General features: G+C 40.5%; 1 non-coding gene across 1 annotated transcript; it reads right to left on the bottom strand.

The window, feature by feature from the left end:
• Nucleotides 1–12,147: 12,147 nt before the first annotated feature.
• Nucleotides 12,148–12,219, bottom strand: TRNAC-GCA (transfer RNA cysteine (anticodon GCA)). The gene has a single exon. It is a non-coding gene; the product is annotated as a tRNA-Cys (tRNA).
• Nucleotides 12,220–21,268: the final 9,049 nt, after the last annotated feature.

Here is a 21,268-nt window from a genome sequence, read left to right as displayed (position 1 = left end):
TTTCCACCACAGTTTTATAACATTCATATGAGCTTCCAATGGACTATTTCAAACTGATAATATCACCAGTAGAACTTGGGTGAATGTAAAACACAGCTTGTATCATATGAAGAAATCCTAAACAGTTTCATGGTGTTTACCCTATGTTTCAGGAGATGATCAGGAGTATTTCAAATGTAGAAATGTGTTGCTCATTACATGAAATGCTAAGATTGTAAATGTTTACTTCAATTTATTTAATTGATAAATATTTCTACAGGTAAAACAGTTGAACAAGGGGGCACCCAGATTTGAACTAGGGACCACTTGATATGCAGTGAAATGCTCTACCCCTGAGCTATAACCCCATTTCTGAAATGTTCACCTTTACTTATTCAGTAATATGTACAAAGTGGAAGCAACATGCAATCACCATCAAAGCAATTCATTTTCAGACACCAAACCCTCATTATATGTATAAGGGGTACAAAAGATGTCCTTTATCTGCCTTGGTAAAATACAGTGAGGTTTCCAATGCAAGAATTCATACATTTCGTATCACATGTAGATATTGGAACATGGAAAACAAATCTTTTGTCAAATGCACAAATTCTGCAAAATGTAACTGCTTCTCTACTGCAGTTTGTTGATTTTGTGCTAAGCGCATAGTTAAACCCACCAAGTACCGGACAAGTACTGTTTGCTGTTGCTGCAACGTTGTGCTGCCCGTTGTGCTGCCCTGCTGGTTGGCGCTTTTGGTCCAGTTTGGATTTGCATCCCTTCTGCTCTGGACTTGTTGTTCTGTCGGGACTGCTGGGTTTCAGTTGGAGGACGTACTTCTCGGGCGCACCAGTGTGCCTGACCCTGAGGTCCTTCCTGTTTGGGTGGCCACGCCCCCCGCTGACGTGTCATGCGCCCTGTGTCCTGAAGTACTGCCGGACGCGCGCACCTGCGCCGCGCACCAAGTACCGGACAAGTACTGTTTGCTGTTGCTGCAACGTTGTGCTGCCCGTTGTGCTGCCCTGCTGGTTGGCGCTTTTGGTCCAGTTTGGATTTGCATCCCTTCTGCTCTGGACTTGTTGTTCTGTCGGGACTGCTGGGTTTCAGTTGGAGGACGTACTTCTCGGGCGCACCAGTGTGCCTGACCCTGAGGTGATTGCGCTTTGAGCTGTGTCTCGAGTACCGTACGGCTTGTGTGTTGCACACACTGCCGTCTTCCGGCTTGTGTGTGTTGCTTTAAGCTTATGTATGTAAGTGCTTGGAAGTAGGATTTGCACTCGTACGAACTTTGCTTACCAACCCACTTTTTCTGTTTAGGTCCTTCCTGTTTGGGTGGCCACGCCCCCCGCTGACGTGTCACGCGCCCTGTGTCCTGAAGTACTGCCAGACTCGCGCACCTGCGCCGCGCACCAAGTACCGGACAAGTACTGTTTGCTGTTTGCGGTGCGCGTCGCGGGTCGCGGTGCTGCTCTACTTCTGGCACTTGGGCGTTGTAGCGTCAGATTCTGAGGTAGGTTTCTAATTGTTTAGGTTGAAACCAGCGGTTCTCCTGCTTAAAGATGGTCAAGAAACTACGTAATGGAAAGAGATGCCTAAATGGCTCTCCTCCATTAGGCTCTGACGGTAATATGTCAGAGGAAGAGCCCAATCAAGACATAGTTAACCAAATCAAGAAAAAGGGAAAGGAACTAAACGATAAACTGTGCCTTAATCAGCATGCGAAGCTACCACCAAACCTTAATATGGCGAGCCAATCATTGTCAAATCTCGCACAAGCCTCTAATATGGAGATTGTTAAGGAGACAAATGTAGTGGTCCCCAACTTCATAGCGATGTATATGGTAATGATATTCAAAATATTAAGTTAATTCATAATATCCCTATCACTGATAGCTCAATATTGGGGGCCGTAAATGAGGAGGAAAGTATGCCTACCATTGATGTCTCGCTGGTTGCGCCAGCTGTGTTAGCTGAATTGCATAGTTGAACACGTCTTTCGAATGGGCCATCTACCCCTGCTGCCGAGTCAATGGGCCTTAGGGAACAAGTTTATTTTCATGCAGCTATAGTAAAAAATTTAAATCAATTGAAAGAAACGCATAAATATAAAGGTGGTTGGGGGGCCCGGGACTTGTTACACTCTGCTAGTTCACCCTCTCATGAGAACCAATATATTCCTTCTGATACTAAAGATCTTCACTCTCCAGTATTGAGCTGTGAGCACAGGTCATTGGAAATTGACTTAGAGAAATCGCGTTTGCCAAATTCCTCTCTTCCGCTTTTTCCACTAGAGGAGACTTTGGTAGACCTAAACTCACAGGAATTACAGAACTTTCCAGTCTTGACTAGAATACTGAACTTGCTGGACAAGGGACACGAGTATACGCATGGAGCCATTGATGCCCTGAGTCTAGCAACTGCAGAAATCAACTCAAGAATGAGTAAAATAGAGGGCTACCTGTTTGCTCAGGAAAAATGTCATGTGATTTGGGCCGAGCAACATATGAGTGAAAAACGCCTGCAAACTCAAAAAATGGAAATCATAGCAGATGAGATTAAGGCTGGGAAAACACTCAATAGTATTTCCATGGCTACTCAAACTGAGTTTGTAGACTGGAACTACGCATTGAACACAAATCCAGTAAACGTGATAAAAACTGTGCCAGAAAATTTGCTTCTGCCATATGTGGAAATAGCAAAAGTACAGCATGAGAGGATACTGGCGTTAGAAAAGATTGTCCTTGAGGCAAACTTAATAGCGCCAGAAAGGTTGCTAGCGGTACTGAACGAAAAGGATGAACCCTTATCATCCAGAATTATAGTCAATCCCGATAGTCCCACTGTGTTGACAGACCTGATTGACTTAAATTCGGAGACCACGCAGTGTGGACACGAATGCATTGGTGAATTGGATAAAGAAGCAAATGATAATCATAGTACATTTTTTATGTCTAGAAAAGCAAAAAAATTATATAATAAAGCCTTAAAAAAACAAAAAAAGGCAAACCTTCAAGATCCCATATCTCAAGTTGGTCTGAAGTTTAAGCAAAATGTCAAAATAAAATCAAAAAACAAAAATTTCGTACTATTGGGAGAACAGAGCAATAAAAAGCTGAAACAGCAACAAAAGTATAATAATTGCGTTAATATGGGTGTTAATGATATCGATGTCACACAATTAAGTAGTGAAAGTCAGGCTGTTTTGGGTTCTTCTGAGTATGGGACTCTTAAATCAGAGTCCATGAGCATTGTGGTGGATACCACAGCAAATACACCAGTTGAAACTAAATTGAACCCTAAACTTAGCGCTGGTAACAAAAGCGACGAAAATACGCCACTATCACCCATTCTGATACAGACTCAGTTACGTTTTTTTTGAAAAAATTGACAAAAAAATCTCTGATTTGGTTCAAAAGCCTCTAAACACTGTCGAGTCTAGCTCTGAATGTCAAGTTGCGGGCTCTATACTCGATAGCAGTGCTCATAATGCAAATGTCCAGGTTGCTAGTGATGCTGGTGACATTCAAGATTTTGATATTTTGAGGCCACCGCCTATGAATGAAATCTCTGATATTCAGATAAACCATCAGCCCATACCCTCCATTTCTATGTCTGAGGGAGAGTGTGGTGACAAATGGTTGTTATACCACTCTTTAGGGTCCGAAATGAAATTGGTAATGGGATGGACTCTGGATCCCGCAAAGGTTGATAAACCAAACTTAAATCGTACCGCTCTTATGAAAGTATTTCATCAAATTCCTGCTTTGAGGAACCTAGTTTCTTATGATATAGATTGGGTCCGTTTACCACACAACTCTAATGGCAGAATGCTATGTAAATTGCAGAACACAATCATTGCTGCACTAATCTGGAAACATTTACAGGACTTTCAATTGCTAGGTTATGAGTTGTCTATGTTCAAGTCAATGGAAAATGCCACATTATTTGTAGAATACCAAGCACCTATACATGAGAATAATACCCATATGGAGGGACATGATAAGCAGCTTGCTACATTACATGAAAAAATGAGATTGCAATCGGAATCTGTTGCCAAGATTGCGTCTAGTCTATCACGGCTTGAACCATTGATGCAAAATCTAATAAGCAGTATGCCAGGCATAGAAAAACAATAGAATGACACTGTGGTCATTAACTCATGGAATTGTTGCGGCTTTAACAATTTTAGGAATTGGTTTTCAAAAAAACTGGGAGTTGAATTACCAGCAATTATTATCTTGCAGGAAACTATGGCAACTAATGATATTTATTTGGAGGGATATGTAGCATTTTGTTCTTATGCGATAAAGGGGAACCAAGGCCGTCCAGTTGGTGGACTTGCGATCTTGGTGAGACATAGTTATCAACTGAAACTGTGCCAAATTTAATCCTCCTCAGATATTCTAGCGGTTGAAGTGACTGTACCTTCTAGTGAGCCAATTCAGATGATAATAGTCGCGTTATATTGGAACCCTGCGTCATCATCTTTAGATGAAATTATTGAAAAAGTTAATCATGTTCTGCTATCAGTGGCAACAGACGCTCCTCACGCACAGATCATCCTGGGTGGGGACTTTAATTCAAATCTCAATGAAACAATGACCAAATCTGATATAGTTTCTTCTTATGAAATATTGGCACTTGAAAGAGGGATAAATTGGCGTAAATATTTATCCGAATGGGAGCTGCAGGTTGTTCCTTTTGAACAAAAAACTGAAGCATACACCTGGGCACGTGGTACAAAACGTACCGCAATAGATTACATAGTAATCTCAAATTCCCTGGCTGATTTGGCCTTAAGATGTAAGATCATTGAAACATATCTAAGTGATCATTGTATCTTGGAGTGTCTGTTAGTGATTAGCACCCCAATGTATGAAACCATGCCAGCATTGGTACTATTGGAGACTGATCGTAAGGCTCTCTCTATTAGGTGGAACGCTAATTTATATAGGAAGCTAAATTTTTTAGTTAACAGAGATTTTATAAAGACCAATGTGGAATTATTATCTAACGAGGATCTTCGGATTTGGGAAAGGAAAAATGACAAAATGATATGTGGCCATCTTAATACTTTAGCAAAAAAATGCATAGTAGCTAGTAAATATGAGCACACAAAAAGATCTAATGTTGAAATTGCTTTAAGGAAAACACAAAAGAATAGCGAACTTCGCAAATTATTGAAAGAATCTGTTAATTCAGTAGGTTATGCAAGTAAGAAAAAGAAAATTCTTGCTAACTATAGAAATGATGTTAAATACATTAAAATTCATAATTCCATCGTAACTAATCAAAGGATGATCCAGAACCTTGGTGGCAAGAATTCGAGGGAAATTTGGGCGACATTGAAGGATCCCTTACTGCAAGGCAAATCAGAACTGTGTTCTGCAGTAAGTGGAGAAGACTGGTGCAAATTTTATGAAGCAAAATATGCATTGCCTGTGAAATTCTGTGGCTTAACATCTCCCGGTTTGGCTTGTAACCTCCCCTCTACTTGTCCCTGGGGATTGAGTGACATCATTGATATAATTGCAAAGTTAAATTATTCCAAAGCTGCTGGGCCTGATGGTATACCTCCATGCGCTATCAAGGATGACCCCAATTTATGGGCAAAAATTATTTTAAGGAGGCTGGATTGTGTATTTGAAATAAAGAAAATTCCCGAGTCTTGGGTATCTGCGATCGTCATTCCATTACATAAAAAAGGTCCTTTGAATGATCCCGCCAATTTTAGACCAATAGCCCATATTGACACCTTTGCAAAAATCTTCTCAGCATTAATTCTGAAGGACCTAAATGAGTTTATCTCGAAACAGGAAATCCTTTCGAGGTATCAGACTGGTTTTCGAAAAGGTATGGGCACACAGCTAAATGCAACATTGTTAGCTCACATATTGAAAATTTCTAGAGTGAAGGATCCTGGTCCAGTATATATGGCGTTAGTAGATATATCAGGAGCCTTTGACTCTGTTATTAGACAATTGTTGTGGCAAAGGATGCAGGATATGCAAATTCTGCTGCACCTGATAGCAATGATCATCATGCTTCATACTAACACATGCTATAGGATTAAGCTGGATAAAGAAGGATCCTTGACTCCATCAATCTGTACATATATAGGGGTGAAGCAGGGTTGTAACCTTGCAGCAACCCTCTTTAACCTATATCTGTCTGAAATAGCTTCAATATGGTCGACGTGTAATTCATTTGCGCTTAAAATAGGGGACCTTTGCTTGGATTGGTTAGCGTTTGCTGATGACTTGGTAATGTTTGACTCTACTCCCTTTGGGCTTCAACACAAACTAGCCTGTCTTGTCGATTTCTGTGAAAAGCGCAATTTACAATTAAACCCGAATAAATCTCATATCTTGGTATTCTCAAACAAAAGAAAATTGGTAAGATATCAGTGGAAAATAAATGGATATCTGATTCCACGTTCCTTAGGTATGATTTATTTGGGCTATAATTTGAATAACTCAGACTCATGCGATAAATGGAATAGAGAAATTTCTATTAAAGCAATGCCCTTGATTGCACAAATGAAATTAATCTACCTAAGAATTTGTAAGTTCTCCATAATTCCATTATTAGAATTTTATAAGCTTAAAGTTGAAGCTATTATTCTATATGGTTTAGATTTGTGTTATGTTGAAATTGGCCCAACATTAAATAAAATACATGGGCAAATTTGGAAGAAGGTTCTACAGTTGCCTATGTCCCTTCCGAACTCTATCATTATTCATGAATTAGGTCTATTTTCCTTGGCTACCAAACACCTATGGAGAAAGCTTGCGTCCTATGCTAAAATCCTGGAGCCCTTACCAAATTCACTATATGAAGATCTTCTGTACATGATAAAAAAGGGTAAGCCTGTGTCAGTGGCGATTGAAGGTAAAAGGTGTGACAGAGAGCTTGAAAAAATAGGAATGGTAAGGGATGACCTTATAAATCGTCCTCAGATTGTAAAGTCTAAGCTCATGCAATTTGATTGGGCAATTAATTCAGATAAAATTGGAGAATATCTTTTATATAAGGAGTATGCAAAATATCGGCACAAACAGTCATGTTTACCAATATATCTGAAATTGTGTCCTAGCCATAAGATGCGCACTATGCATATGAGATTTAAACTTAATCTAATTCCAACATTAGAGCGTACTAAGAATTGGATAAATTGCTCTGCCATGGTTAATAGGGGTTGCAGATTTTGCGATAATCCGCAAAAAGAAACGCTGAAGCACCTTGTCTTGCAGTGTTCACATTTTGAAAAAACACGACAAAATAGTTTGTTAAAATATCAAAGCTTAACATCTGAATATCAAAGTGAAATGTTGTGGTCCCAATGTATGTGGGGCTATCGTATGTCAATGATTATTGACCTAACACAGTTGTTGTCTATGATCGAGAAGAGTCTATTGTCTAAAAACACATGTGAAACTGGTGTAGGGTATAAGTCTTGTGATTTTCCAGCTAAATTATGATTAGGACATATAATAGATGTCTAATTATTACAAAAGGAGATGAGTGTAAAGATGTAAATGATTGTTCCAACTCAGGCATTTAATATGATTTAAGACCTGGTGGTATAGAGTTAATATAACAATATCTTATGTGCTTTGATTGTTAATATGTGCTGGTATGTTATGTCCATTTTAAATAATAAAGTTATGATAATGTATTAGAGTTTTAATAATCTGTAATTTTTAGGTATAATGCATTGTAATGTATTTCTTGAATGTATTGTCTTAAGTTTTGTAATCAATGCATCAATTTTAAGAAAATGTTGTAAAGATATTTGTATCGGAAAACAACAAATAAATAAAAAAATAAACCCAATTGTTCATTGTTTTGTATATGAAATGATGATATATCCTATTGTTTCTTACAGTGCATTGGGTTGAAAAACATTTTAACAGGATCTATTGAAGAGGGTATATGGTTATGAAACAGGGACTTCTTGAAAAGCACTCCTACGCTCTACCACTGACATAAACCCTTGAATGCTGAAAACTGCCCTTTTTTAAAAAGGTGATAGAGTGGGTGACTGTATGGAACTTGTAGAACTAATGACATCAGTGCACCTCTGGTCATTTGTACAAATTAATACATTTCATTAAGGGCATATTATTGGTTTCCACCACAGTTTTATACCATTCATATGAGCTTCCAATGGACTATTTCAAACTGATAATATCACCAGTAGAACTTGGGTGAATGTAAAACACAGCTTGTATCATATGACGAAATCCTAAACAGTTTCATGGTGTTTACCCTATGTTTCAGGAGATGATCAGGAGTATTTCAAATGTAGAAATGTGTTGCTCATTACATCAAATGCTAAGATTGTAAATGTTTTTTTAATACAGGTAAAACAGTAGAACAAGGGGGCATCCAGATTTGAACTAGGGACCTCTTGATCTGCAGTCAAATGCTCTACCACTGAGCTATACCCCTAGTTCTGAAAATTTCACCTTTATTAATTCAGGAATATGTACAAAGTGGAAGCAACATGCAATCACCATAAAAGCAATTCATTTTCAGCCACCAAACCCTCCTTATAAGTATAAGGGGTACAAAAGATGTCCTTTATCTGCCTTGGTAAAATACAGTGAGGTTTCCATTGCAAGAATTCATACATTTCGTATCACATGTAGATCTTGGAACATGGAAAGAAATCTTTTGTCAAATGCAAAAATTCTGCAAAACGTAACTGCTTCTCTACTGCAGTTTGTTGATTTTGTGCTAAGAGCATAGTTAAACCCAATTGTTCATTGTTTTGTATATGAAATGATGATATATCCTATTGTTTCTTACAGTGCATTGGGTTGAAAAACATTTTAACAGGATCTTTTGAAAAGGGTATATGGTTATGAAACAGGGACTTCTTGAAAAGCACTCCTACGCTCTACCACTGACATAAACCCTTGAATGCTGAAAACTGCCCTTTTTTAAAAAGGTGATAGAGTGGGTGACTGTATGGAACTTGTAGAACTAATGACATCAGTGCACTTCTGGTCAGCTGTACAAATTAATACATTTCATTAAGGGCATATTATTGGTTTCCACCACAGTTTTATAACATTCATATGAGCTTCCAATGGACTATTTCAAACTGATAATATCACCAGTAGAACTTGGGTGAATGTAAAACACAGCTTGTATCATATGAGGAAATCCTAAACAGTTTCATGGTGTTTACCCTATGTTTCAGGAGATGATCAGGAGTATTTCAAATGTAGAAATGTGTTGCTCATTACATGAAATGCTAAGATTGTAAATGTTTACTTCAATTTATTTAATTGATAAATATTTCTACAGGTAAAACAGTTGGACAATGGGGCACCCAGATTTGAACTAGAGACAACTTGATCTGCAGTCAAATGCTGTACCACTGAGCTATACCCCCAGTTCTGAAAAGTTCACCTTTATTAATTCAGGAATATGAACAAAGTGGAAGCAACATGCAATCACCCTCAAAGCAATGCATTTTCAGCCACCAAACCCTCCTTATAAGTATAAGGGGTACAAAAGATGTCCTTTATCTGCCTTGGTAAAATACAGTGAGGTTTCCATTGCAAGAATTCATACATTTCGTATCACATGTAGATCTTGGAACATGGAAAAAAAATCTTCTGTCAAATGTACAAATTCTGCAAAACGTAACTGCTTCTCTACTGCAGTTTGTTGATTTTGTGCTAAGAGTATAGTTAAACCCAATTGTTCATTGTTTTGTGTATGAAATGATGATATATCCTATTGTTTCTTACAGTACATTGGGTTGAAAAACATTTTAACAGGATGTATTGACGAGTGTATATGGTTATGAAACAGGGACTTCTTGAACTGCACTCCTACGCTCTACCACTGACAAAAACCCTTGAATGTTGAAAACTGCCCTTTTTAAAAAGGTGATAGAGTGGGTGGCTGTATGGAACTTGTAGAACTAATGACATCAGTGCACTTCTGGTCAGCTGTTGAAATTAATACATTTCATTAAGGGCATATTATTGGTTTCCACCACAGTTTTATAACATTCATATGAGCTTCCAATGGACTATTTCAAACTGATAATATAACCAGTAGAACTTGGGTGAATGTAAAACACAGCTTGTATCATTTGAAGAAATCCTAAACAGTTTCATGGTGTTTACCCTATGTTTCAGGAGATGATCAGGAGTATTTCAAATGTAGAAATGTGTTGCTCATTACATAAAATGCTAAGATTGTAAATGTTTTTTTTCTACAGGTAAAACAGTTGAACAAGGGGGCACCCAGATTTTAACTAGGGACCTCTTGATCTGCAGTCAAATGCTCTACCACCGAGCTATACCCCCAGTTCTGAAAAATTCACCTTTATTAATTCAGTAATATGTACAAAGTGCAAGCAACATGCAATCACCATCAAAGCAAAGCATTTTCAGCCACCAAACCCTCCTTATAAGTATATGGGGTGCGAAGGATGTCCTTTATCTGCCTTGGTAAAATACAGTGAGGTTTCCATTGCAAGAATTCATACATTTCGTATCACATATAGATCTTGGAACATGGAAAAAAATATTTTGTCAAATGCACAAATTCTGCACAATGTAACTGCTTCTCTACTGCAGTTTGTTGATTTTGTGCTAAGAGCATAGTTAAACCCAATTGTTCATTGTTTTGTATATGAAATGATATATCCTATTGTTTCATTGTTTCTTACAGTGCACTGGGTTGAAAAACATTTTAACAGGATCTATTGAAGAGGGTATATGGTTATGAAACAGGGACTTCTTGAAATGCACTCCTACGCTCTACCACTGACATAAACCCTTGAATGCTGAAAACTGCCCTTTTTTAAAAAGGTGATAGAGTGGGTGACTGTATGGAACTTGTAGAACTAATGACATCAGTGCACTTCTGGTCAGCTGTACAAATTAATACATTTCATTAAGGGCATATTATTGGTTTCCACCACAGTTTTATAACATTCATGTGATCTTCCAATGGACTATTTCAAACTGATCATATCACAAGTAGAACTTGGGTGAATGTAAAACACAGCTTGTATCATATGAAGAAATCCTAAACAGCTTAATGGTGCTTACCCTATGTTTCAGGTGATGATCAGGAGTATTTCAAATGTAGAAATGTGTTGCTCATTACATAAAATGCTAAGATTGTAAATGTTTACTTCAATTTATTTAAAAAATATTTCTACAGGTAAAGCAGTTGGACAAGGGGGCACCCAGATTTGAACTAGGGACCTCTTGATCTGCAGTGAAATGCTCTCCCCCTGAGCTATAACCCCATTTCTGAAATGTTCACCTTTATTTATTCAGTAATATGTATAAAGTGGAAGCAACATGCAATCACCATCAAAGCAATTCATTTTCAGCCACCAAACCCTCCTTATAAGTATAAGGGGTACATAAGATGTCCTTTATCTGCCTTGGTAAAATACAGAGAGGTTTCCATTGCAAGAATTCATACATTTTGTATCACATGTAGATCTTGGAACATGGAAAAAAAACTTTTGTCAAATGCACAAATTCTGCAAAACGTAACTGCTTCTCTACTGCAGTTTGTTGATTTTGTGCTAAGAGCATAGTTAAACCCAATTGTTCATTGTTTTTTATATGAAATGATAATATATCCTATTGTTTCTTACAGTACATTGGGTTGAAAAACATTTTAACAGGATGTATTGACGAGGGTATATGGTTATGAAACAGGGACTTCTTGAACTGCACTCCTACGCTCTACCATTGCGTTAAACCCTTGAATGCTGAAAACTGCCCTTTTTTAAAAACGTGATAGAGTGGGTGACTGTATGGAACTTGTAGAACTAATGACATCAGTGCACTTCTGGTCAGCTGTACAAATTAATACATTTCATTAAGGGCATTTTATTGGTTTCCACCACAGTTTTATAACATTCATATGAGCTTCCAATGGACTATTTCAAACTGATAATATCACCAGTAGAACTTGGGTGAATGTAAAACACAGCTTGTATCATATGAAGAAATCCTCGACAGTTTCATGGTGTTTACCCTATGTTTCAGGAGATGATCAGGAGTATTTCAAATGTAGAAATGTGTTGCTCATTACATAAAATGCTAAGATTGTAAATGTTTTCTTCAATATATTTAATTAAAATAATATTTCTACAGGTAAAACAGTTGAACACGGGGGCACCCAGATTTGAACTAGGGACCTCTTGATCTGCAGTCAAATGCTCTACCACTGAGCTATACCCCCAGTTCTGAAAAGTTCACCTTTATTAATTCAGCAATATGTACAAAGTGCAAGCAACATGCAATCACCATCAAAGCAAAGCATTTTCAGCCACCAAACCCTCCTTATAAGTATATGGGGTGCGAAGGATGTCCTTTATCTGCCTTGGTAAAATACAGTGAGGTTGCCATTGCAAGAATTCATACATTTCGTATCACATGTAGATCTTGGAAATGGAAAAAAATCTTTTGTCAAATGCAAAAATTCTGCAAAATGTAACTGCTTCTCTACTGCACTTTGTTGATTTTCTGCTAAGAGCATAGTTAAACCCAATTGTTCATTGTTTTGTATATGAAATGATGATATATCCTATTGTTCTTACAGTGCATTGGGTTGAAAAACATTTTAACAGGATCTATTGAAGAGGGTATATGGTTATGAAACAGGGACTTCTTGAACTACACTCCTACGCTCTACCAGTGACATAAACCCTTCAATGTTGAAAACTGCCCTTTTTTAAAAAGGTGATAGAGTGGGTGACTGCATGGAACTTGGAGAACTAATGACATCAGTGCACTTCGGGTCATCTGTACAAATTAATACATTTCATTAAGGGCATATTATTGGTTTCCACCACAGTTTTATAACATTCATATAAGCTTCCAATGGACTATTTCAAACTGATAATATCACCAGTAGAACTTGGGTGAATGTAAAACACAGCTTGTATCATATGAAGAAATCCTAAACAGCTTAATGGTGTTTACCCTATGTTTCAGGTGATGATCAGGAGTATTTCAAATGTAGAAATGTGTTGCTCATTACATAAAATGCTAATATTGTAAATGTTTACTTCAATTTATTTAATTAAAAAAATATTTCTACAGGTAAAGCAGTTGGACAAGGGGGCACCCAGATTTGAACAAGGGACCTCTTGATCTGCAGTGAAATGCTCTACCCCTGAGCTATAACCCAATTCCTGAAATGTTCACCTTTATTTATTCAGTAATATGTATAAAGTGGAAGCACCATGCAATCACCATCAAATCAATTCATTTTCATCCACCAAACCCTCCTTATAAGTATAAGGGGTACAAAAGATGTCCTTTATCTGCCTTGGTAAAATACAGTGAGGTTTCCATTACAAGAATTCATACATTTTGTATCACATGTAGATCTTGGAACATGGAAAAAAAACTTTTGTCAAATGCACAAATTCTGCAAAACGTAACTGCTTCTCTACTGCAGTTTGTTGATTTTGTGCTAAGAGCATAGTTAAACCCAATTGTTCATTGTTTTTTATATGAAATGATGATATATCCTATTGTTTCTTACAGTGCATTGGGTTGAAAAACATTTTAACAGGATCTATTGACAAGGGTATATGGTTATGAAACAGGGACTTCTTGAACTGCACTCCTACGCTCTACCACTAAGTTAAACCCTTGAATGCTGAAAACTGCCCTTTTTAAAAAGGTGTTAGAGTGGGTGACTGTATGGAACTTGTAGAACTAATGACATCAGTGCACTTCTGGTCAGCTGTACAAATTAATACATTTCATTAAGGGCATATTATTGGTTTCCACCACAGTTTTATAACATTCATATGAGCTTCCAATGGACTATTTCAAACTAATCATATCACCAGTAGAACTTGGGTGAATGTAAAACACAGCTTGTATTGTCGGGGGGAAATTCTGCCCGGGTCGGCCGGGCCGTCCGCAGACCTCCGGGCAGGGAGGCCCCAACTCCTCCCGTATATCCCAAAAGAGATAGAGTATGAGACACACGCAAGAAGCAAGGTGACTCTGCTGTTTATTAGACAAAAACGGCAGGGATGGGTCAAGGATCGTACGCGTCCGTCCTGACACACACACAATCATGGGGCTCGCAGGCCCTTTTTACCTTAGTATGACGCGCTACTTGCGTCACATTGGAAAGTTAGCACAAAACCTATCGCCACTCTTAATTGGTTGCTCGAGTGGTAGGGTTAGTATAGCATACGTATAGAGAACAATATTAGTGGACAAGGGTTAGTCAGGTGATATATCTGGGTTTTCCCTACAATTAGATACATGAGAATTGTTACATGAAGACCCCTGATGATTGGTTAATGTTAATGGCGTCAGTGATAATAGCCCCATGTTCTGATTGGTGTGCTCGCGAGCCTCCCAATCTGGAACCATCGCTGTTCCCAGCTCTCGGTGCACCTATCATTTGCAACATTGTTTCACTATGAGTACGTGCAGACAATGTGAGGACTTATTCATATGCTGGAAGGCCGACTACTCCCACTGTCGCAGATGTCCATTGAGCCTTTTTAATTGTATCTGCCTGTGTCTTGTAACAAGGGATCCAGACGCCTTCTTCCTCCTGGGTTTGGCATCCTGTCAGGTTCGGCTTGGTCACGTGAAGTGGGACCGTGTTTGAGGCAGAATTCTGCACAATTAATATTGTTTTTCCACTGTGTGCCTGGGTTAATTTGCAGGTGTGACTTTAACGTTGGTGCGCGGCGTGCGAGGTTGCAACATTGTGCCCTTGATGGTCTGCTTTCGGAATGTGCGTTTGCAACATTGCGACCTTGGCTGTCTGCTTTCGCCGGGCTCATTCTGCAGGATCAGCAACCTGACTCTCGTTCTTTTAATGTCCATGGAAGCTCTTGCTTGCGGCCTACTTAGGCCTGGTGTATAGGTGGAACCGTTTGATGCACAGGCGTTTTAGGTTATAGTATCATATTGTCTTATCCCCAGTATCGTGTCTTCATTATATTTCTCATTATGGCACCTGTTTTAGGAGAAGCGTAAGCAAGCTCTTTAGATGGGTTCATGATGCGTCTTGCGTTTCTGCATTTTGGGAGTCTATGTGGTAAATAATAAAGATGCACGTCCGTGAGTATGTCTGTCGCCTACGTCATAGCACTGAGTATATTCTTCGTGTAGATTGGTGCAGGAGTGTCCAATGTGTATATTTGCACAGGTGTGCTGACCGTTGGCTAGGTCGTCATGGCATCTCTAACGACGTGTAGGTTTTAGTCTAGTTGATCCGCGCCGCAGGTGTCGGCATGGGCAGGGCGGGCTGCTGGGCAGGCAGATGGACACATCCGTATGTTCCTGTACCAGGGTATTTGGTCGTCTGATAGATGGGCAAACTCTTCTCGTGGCGGGTGCCTGGGCCGTGATCCTTTAGGCCAGGCGCGAGAGGGGAAGGACGGGAGCCTGTTTTTCCATTCTCCCACTTCAGTCCCCCCTCTGGTCGACTTGTCGACCACATACATATCCTTTTCGTTATCTCCTCTTACTCTCCATATCTTAGTTATTCCTCCTAAATGTCCATAGTGGTTCACATGATCTTCAAATGACCAATACATATATTCACAGGTTCCTCCAGGAGTACAGAATACCCATTTCCCTATGTAACTCCTGGGGTTTCTTGGGTTCTCGATCTTCACAGATGGTGGGTCCAGGTGGTTGGTGATGATCTGGTTGCGCAACTTCTCTCTCTCTTGTATGATTGTGCCTGTGTGTTGGCCGATATCTGCTAGCATCAAGGGGTGCATACCGACCATTTCAAACAACTCGTCAGTGGTGCGTGCCTTCCGGGCCTTCCAAAATCTTAGTATGATCAGTATAGCTCCAGCCAAAATAGTACAACCAACTATAATTTTCAGTCCATCTGACAGCCAAGATGGCATCCATGACCATATTATTGAAAACCAGCTCTCATCCTTTTTCACACCTTTACTTTCATCCATCATTTTGGAGTGCATCTGGGCCAATTGTGAAACTGCTTCTGTCAGTGTACCGTTGTCAGCATCGTTGGCAGGAATGAACGTGCAGCATGATTGTCCTATCTTTGCGCAACTCCTCCTTCCATGGCTGTGAGGAGGTCCAATACATATCTGTTCTGAAGTGCTACCATCCTTATAGCTCGCAGCTCCTCTTTTATTGCGTTAAATCCATTTACTGTAGAATTGATGGTCATCATTAGTTCCCATCTAGTTATCTGGAGCCATTTTGCGTTGGCGTAAGCCTGCAGTCCCGGATGTATTATTGAGGAGAAGAACATTGCTGCTCTGCTGAATAGTCTGTGTTCTGGCGGAATTGAAGTGAGTGCCGTTTCCAACCTTCCCCATAGGTAATTTCCTGTCAGAGGTTCTCCTTGTCTTTTCCTTCTATTTAGGACAGTATTATTGCCGTTGGTCCTGTTCCCTGGCTCCTCCTGAGGTGTTGCAGATCTCTTCTTCCTCTTGTCCCCTTCATCCATTTTGGGAAAGTTCGCCACATTCACATGCTTCTGGGGTACCACTAGTGATGGTACATTGACGTGCACCATCGTGCATACACCATTCCACAGAGGGGGCAGTGTGTGGTATGCCTTTTCTCCACAGGCCCAGTAATGGTCCATTATCACTGCTGTTCCTGCTCCCCCCTCGGGTAACTCCATCACGCTTGCACAGTTGGTATTGTATCCTACGTCCACCTCTCCTTATAAGTATAAGGGGTACATAAGATGTCCTTTATCTGCCTTGGTAAAATACAGAGAGGTTTCCATTGCAAGAATTCATACATTTTGTATCACATGTAGATCTTGGAACATGGAAAAAAAACTTTTGTCAAATGCACAAATTCTGCGAAACGTAACTGCTTCTCTACTGCAGTTTGTTGATTTTGTGCTAAGAGCATAGTTAAACCCAATTGTTCATTGTTTTTTATATGAAATGATGATATATCCTATTGTTTCTTACAGTGCATTGGGTTGAAAAACATTTTAACAGGATCTATTGACAAGGGTATATGGTTATGAAACAGGGACTTCTTGAACTGCACTCCTACGCTCTACCACTAAGTTAAACCCTTGAATGCTGAAAACTGCCCTTTTTAAAAAGGTGTTAGAGTGGGTGACTGTATGGAACTTGTAGAACTAATGACATCAGTGCACTTCTGGTCAGCTGTACAAATTAATACATTTCATTAAGGGCATATTATTGGTTTCCACCACAGTTTTATAACATTCATATGAGCTTCCAATGGACTATTTCAAACTAATCATATCACCAGTAGAACTTGGGTGAATGTAAAACACAGCTTGTATTGTCGGGGGGAAATTCTGCCCGGGTCGGCCGGGCCGTCTGCAGACCTCCGGGCAGGGAGGCCCCAACTCCTCCCGTATATCCCAAAAGAGATAGAGTATGAGACACACGCAAGAAGCAAGGTGACTCTGCTGTTTATTAGACAAAAACGGCAGGGATGGGTCAAGGATCGTACGCGTCCATCCTGACACACACACAATCGTGGGGCTCGCAGGCCCTTTTTACCTTAGTATGACGCGCTACTTGCGTCACATTGGAAAGTTAGCACAAAACCTATCGCCACTCTTAATTGGTTGCTCGAGTGGTAGGGTTAGTATAGCATACGTATAGAGAACAATATTAGTGGACAAGGGTTAGTCAGGTGATATATCTGGGTTTTCCCTACAATTAGATACATGAGAATTGTTACATGAAGACCCCTGATGATTGGTTAATGTTAATGGCGTCAGTGATAAGAGCCCCATGTTCTGATTGGTGTGCTCGCGAGCCTCCCAGTCTGGAACCATCGCTGTTCCCAGCTCTCGGTGCACCTATCATTTGCAACATTGTTTCACTATGAGTACGTGCAGACAATGTGAGGACTTATTCATATGCTGGAAGGCCGACTACTCCCACTGTCGCAGATGTCCATTGAGCCTTTTTAATTGTATCTGCCTGTGTCTTGTAACGAGGGATCCAGACGCCTTCTTCCTCCTGGGTTTGGCATCCTGTCAGGTTCGGCTTGGTCACGTGAAGTGGGACCGTGTTTGAGGCACAATTCTGCACAATTAATATTGTTTTTCCACTGTGTGCCTGGGTTAATTTGCAGGTGTGACTTTAACATTGGTGCGCGGCGTGCGAGGTGCAACATTGTGCCCTTGATGGTCTGCTTTCGGAATGTGGGTTTGCAACATTGCGACCTTGGCTGTCTGCTTTCGCCGGGCTCATTCTGCAGGATCAGCAACCTTCTCGTTCTTTTAATGTCCATGGAAGCTCTTGCTTGCGGCCTACTTAGGCCTGGTGTATAGGTGGAACCGTTTGATGCACAGGCGTTTTAGGTTATAGTATCATATTGTCTTATCCCCAGTATCGTGTCTTCATTATATTTCTCATTATGGCACCTGGTTTTAGGAGAAGCGTAAGCAAGCTCTTTAGATGGGTTCATGATGCGTCTTGCGTTTCTGCATTTTGGGAGTCTATGTGGTAAATAATAAAGATGCACGTCCGTGAGTATGTCTGTCGCCTACGTCATAGCACTGAGTATATTCTTCGTGTAGATTGGTGCAGGAGTGTCCAATGTGTATATTTGCACAGGTGTGCTGACCGTTGGCTAGGTCGTCATGGCATCTCTAACGACGTGTAGGTTTTAGTCTAGTTGATCCGCGCCGCAGATGTCGGCATGGGCAGGGCGGGCTGCTGGGCAGGCAGATGGACACATCCGTATGTTCCTGTACCAGGGTATTTGGTCGTCTGATAGATGGGCAAACTCTTCTCGTGGCGGGTGCCTGGGCCGTGATCCTTTAGGCCAGGCGCGAGAGGGGAAGGACAGGAGCCTGTTTTTCCATTCTCCCACTTCAGTCCCCCGTCTGGTCGACTTGTCGACCACATACATATCCTTTTCGTTATCTCCTCTTACTCTCCATATCTTAGTTATTCCTCCTAAATGTCCATAGTGGTTCACATGATCTTCAAATGACCAATACATATATTCACAGGTTCCTCCAGGAGTACAGAATACCCATTTCCCTATGTAACTCCTGGGGTTTCTTGGGTTCTCGATCTTCACAGATGGTGGGTCCAGGTGGTTGGTGATGATCTGGTTGCGCAACTTCTCTTTCTCTTGTATGATTGTGCCTGTGTGTTGGCCGACATCTGCTAGCATCAAGGGGTGCATACCGACCATTTCAAGCAACTCGTCAGTGGTGCGTGCCTTCCGGGCCTTCCAAAATCTTAGTATGATCAGTATAGCTCCAGCCAAAATAGTACAACCAACTATAATTTTCAGTCCATCTGACAGCCAAGATGGCATCCATGACCATAATATTGAAAACCAGCTCTCATCCTTTTTCACACCTTTACTTTCATCCATCATTTTGGAGTGCATCTGGGCCAATTGTGAAACTGCTTCTGTCAGTGTACCGTTGTCAGCATCGTTGGCAGGAATGAACGTGCAGCATGATTGTCCTATCTTTGCGCAACTCCTCCTTCCATGGCTGTGAGGAGGTCCAATACATATCTGTTCTGAAGTGCTACCATCCTTATAGCTCGCAGCTCCTCTTTTATTGCGTTAAATCCATTTACTGTAGAATTGATGGTCATCATTAGTTCCCATCTAGTTATCTGGAGCCATTTTGCGTTGGCGTAAGCCTGCAGTCCCGGATGTATTATTGAGGAGAAGAACATTGCTGCTCTGCTGAATAGTCTGTGTTCAAGCGGAATTGAAGTGAGTGCCGTTTCCGACCTTCCCCATAGGTAATTTCCTGTCAGAGGTTCTCCTTGTCTTTTCCTTCTATTTATGACAGTATTATTGCCGTTGGTCCTGTTCCCTGGCTCCTCCTGAGGTGTTGCAGATCTCTTCTTCCTCTTGTCCCCTTCATCCATTTTGGGAAAGTTCGCCACATTCACATGCTTCTGGGGTACCACTAGTGATGGTACATTGACGTGCACCATCGTGCATACACCATTCCACAGAGGGGGCAGTGTGTGGTATGCCTTTTCTCCACAGGCCCAGTAATGGTCCATTATCACTGCTGTTCCTGCTCCCCCCTCGGGTAACTCCATCACGCTTGCACAGTTGGTATTGTATCCTACGTCCACCTCTCCTTTATGTTGGTAGCATACCTTAGGCGCAGTCAGTGGCAGTATTGTTATTGGGTCTTCATCCGTCTCTATCCATGTGAGCATGGGCACGTACTTGATCCAAGTCGTCCAACATCTGTGGTTGTGTGCATCGATAGTCGAAATAGTTTCTTTTGTTACCATGTTGCTGCCAATCACTCCTATCTCCCATTTGTTGTCCAAGTACACCTTCCCTGTTATCGTCACTAGTGGCCTTTCCCAGCATCCTGGTTTACCAGGAACTTCAGTGGCGTACCAATCACATTGTAAATACTGCAGTGTTACTTTCTTTGTTTCCCCTTTTTCGGGACCGCTTGTTATGTATCTGAATGCTTCAGCATGTAAACTGCTCTTGTGGTAACTCAAATAAGTCTTGAGGAAATTGTTTTCATATGGGTATGAGTCTCGTGTTTTCCACACCATATGCACCACTGTCCCTTGAAATCTTCCTTTCGTTTGGAACAGTGCCAAGTATATTATGCATTGTGCTGTTTTTTCATCTACTTCTGTGGCAACGAATGTTCGAGAAGCGCTCATGGCGTATGGTATTAATGAGCAAACGTAGCAGCTGTCTTCTGTTTTCTGCTTACCGATGCGGGTCATGTGTTGGTACCATATGTTGTTTGAAACGTGTGCTGAATCTTGTATATAACTGTCAATACCTTTATTATCTGAGTATGTGCTGCGTTGAACTCTATTTTGCTTGTGTGCAATTTTACTAGTATCACCTGACGTAACACCTGTTGCAGCTGGGGATGGGGGTGTATTAGGTTTGGGTACAGCAATAAGATTTATAGCATAGCTGTACTGCCATACAGAGGCAGCCAAGAACCCGGTGATCATCAAAATCCCTATTATTTTTATTACACATGCTAATTTCACCGGCATTTTGCTCTTACCTTGCTGAGGTCCGCAGCGTATTCTTGCGACGTTAAAGTTGCCCGCCTGAAAATTCTCAATATGCTGGTTATTAAATGTTAGTTGTTGTTTTTAAGCTCTCCCTATCAAATAGTCATTCAGTGCCCAGGCGAAGAGCTGTTCCCACGCTAATCTAAGCAATCTATCTCTTAGGACAGGCAAGTATGGGTGGAGGTGGGGCATTGAATATTCTATGGCCAAGAGGAATGCTGTGTAGTAGACACGTACCCTTCTTCTTTTCAGGTACGT

The sequence above is a fragment of the Ambystoma mexicanum genome, chromosome 4q, assembly GCF_040938575.1.
Source record: "Ambystoma mexicanum isolate Mex_15411 chromosome 4q, UKY_AmexF1_1, whole genome shotgun sequence".
NCBI lineage: Eukaryota > Metazoa > Chordata > Amphibia > Caudata > Ambystomatidae > Ambystoma > Ambystoma mexicanum.
Note: the sequence above shows the minus strand (reverse complement) of the source record. Positions and strands in the feature narration are given on the sequence as shown.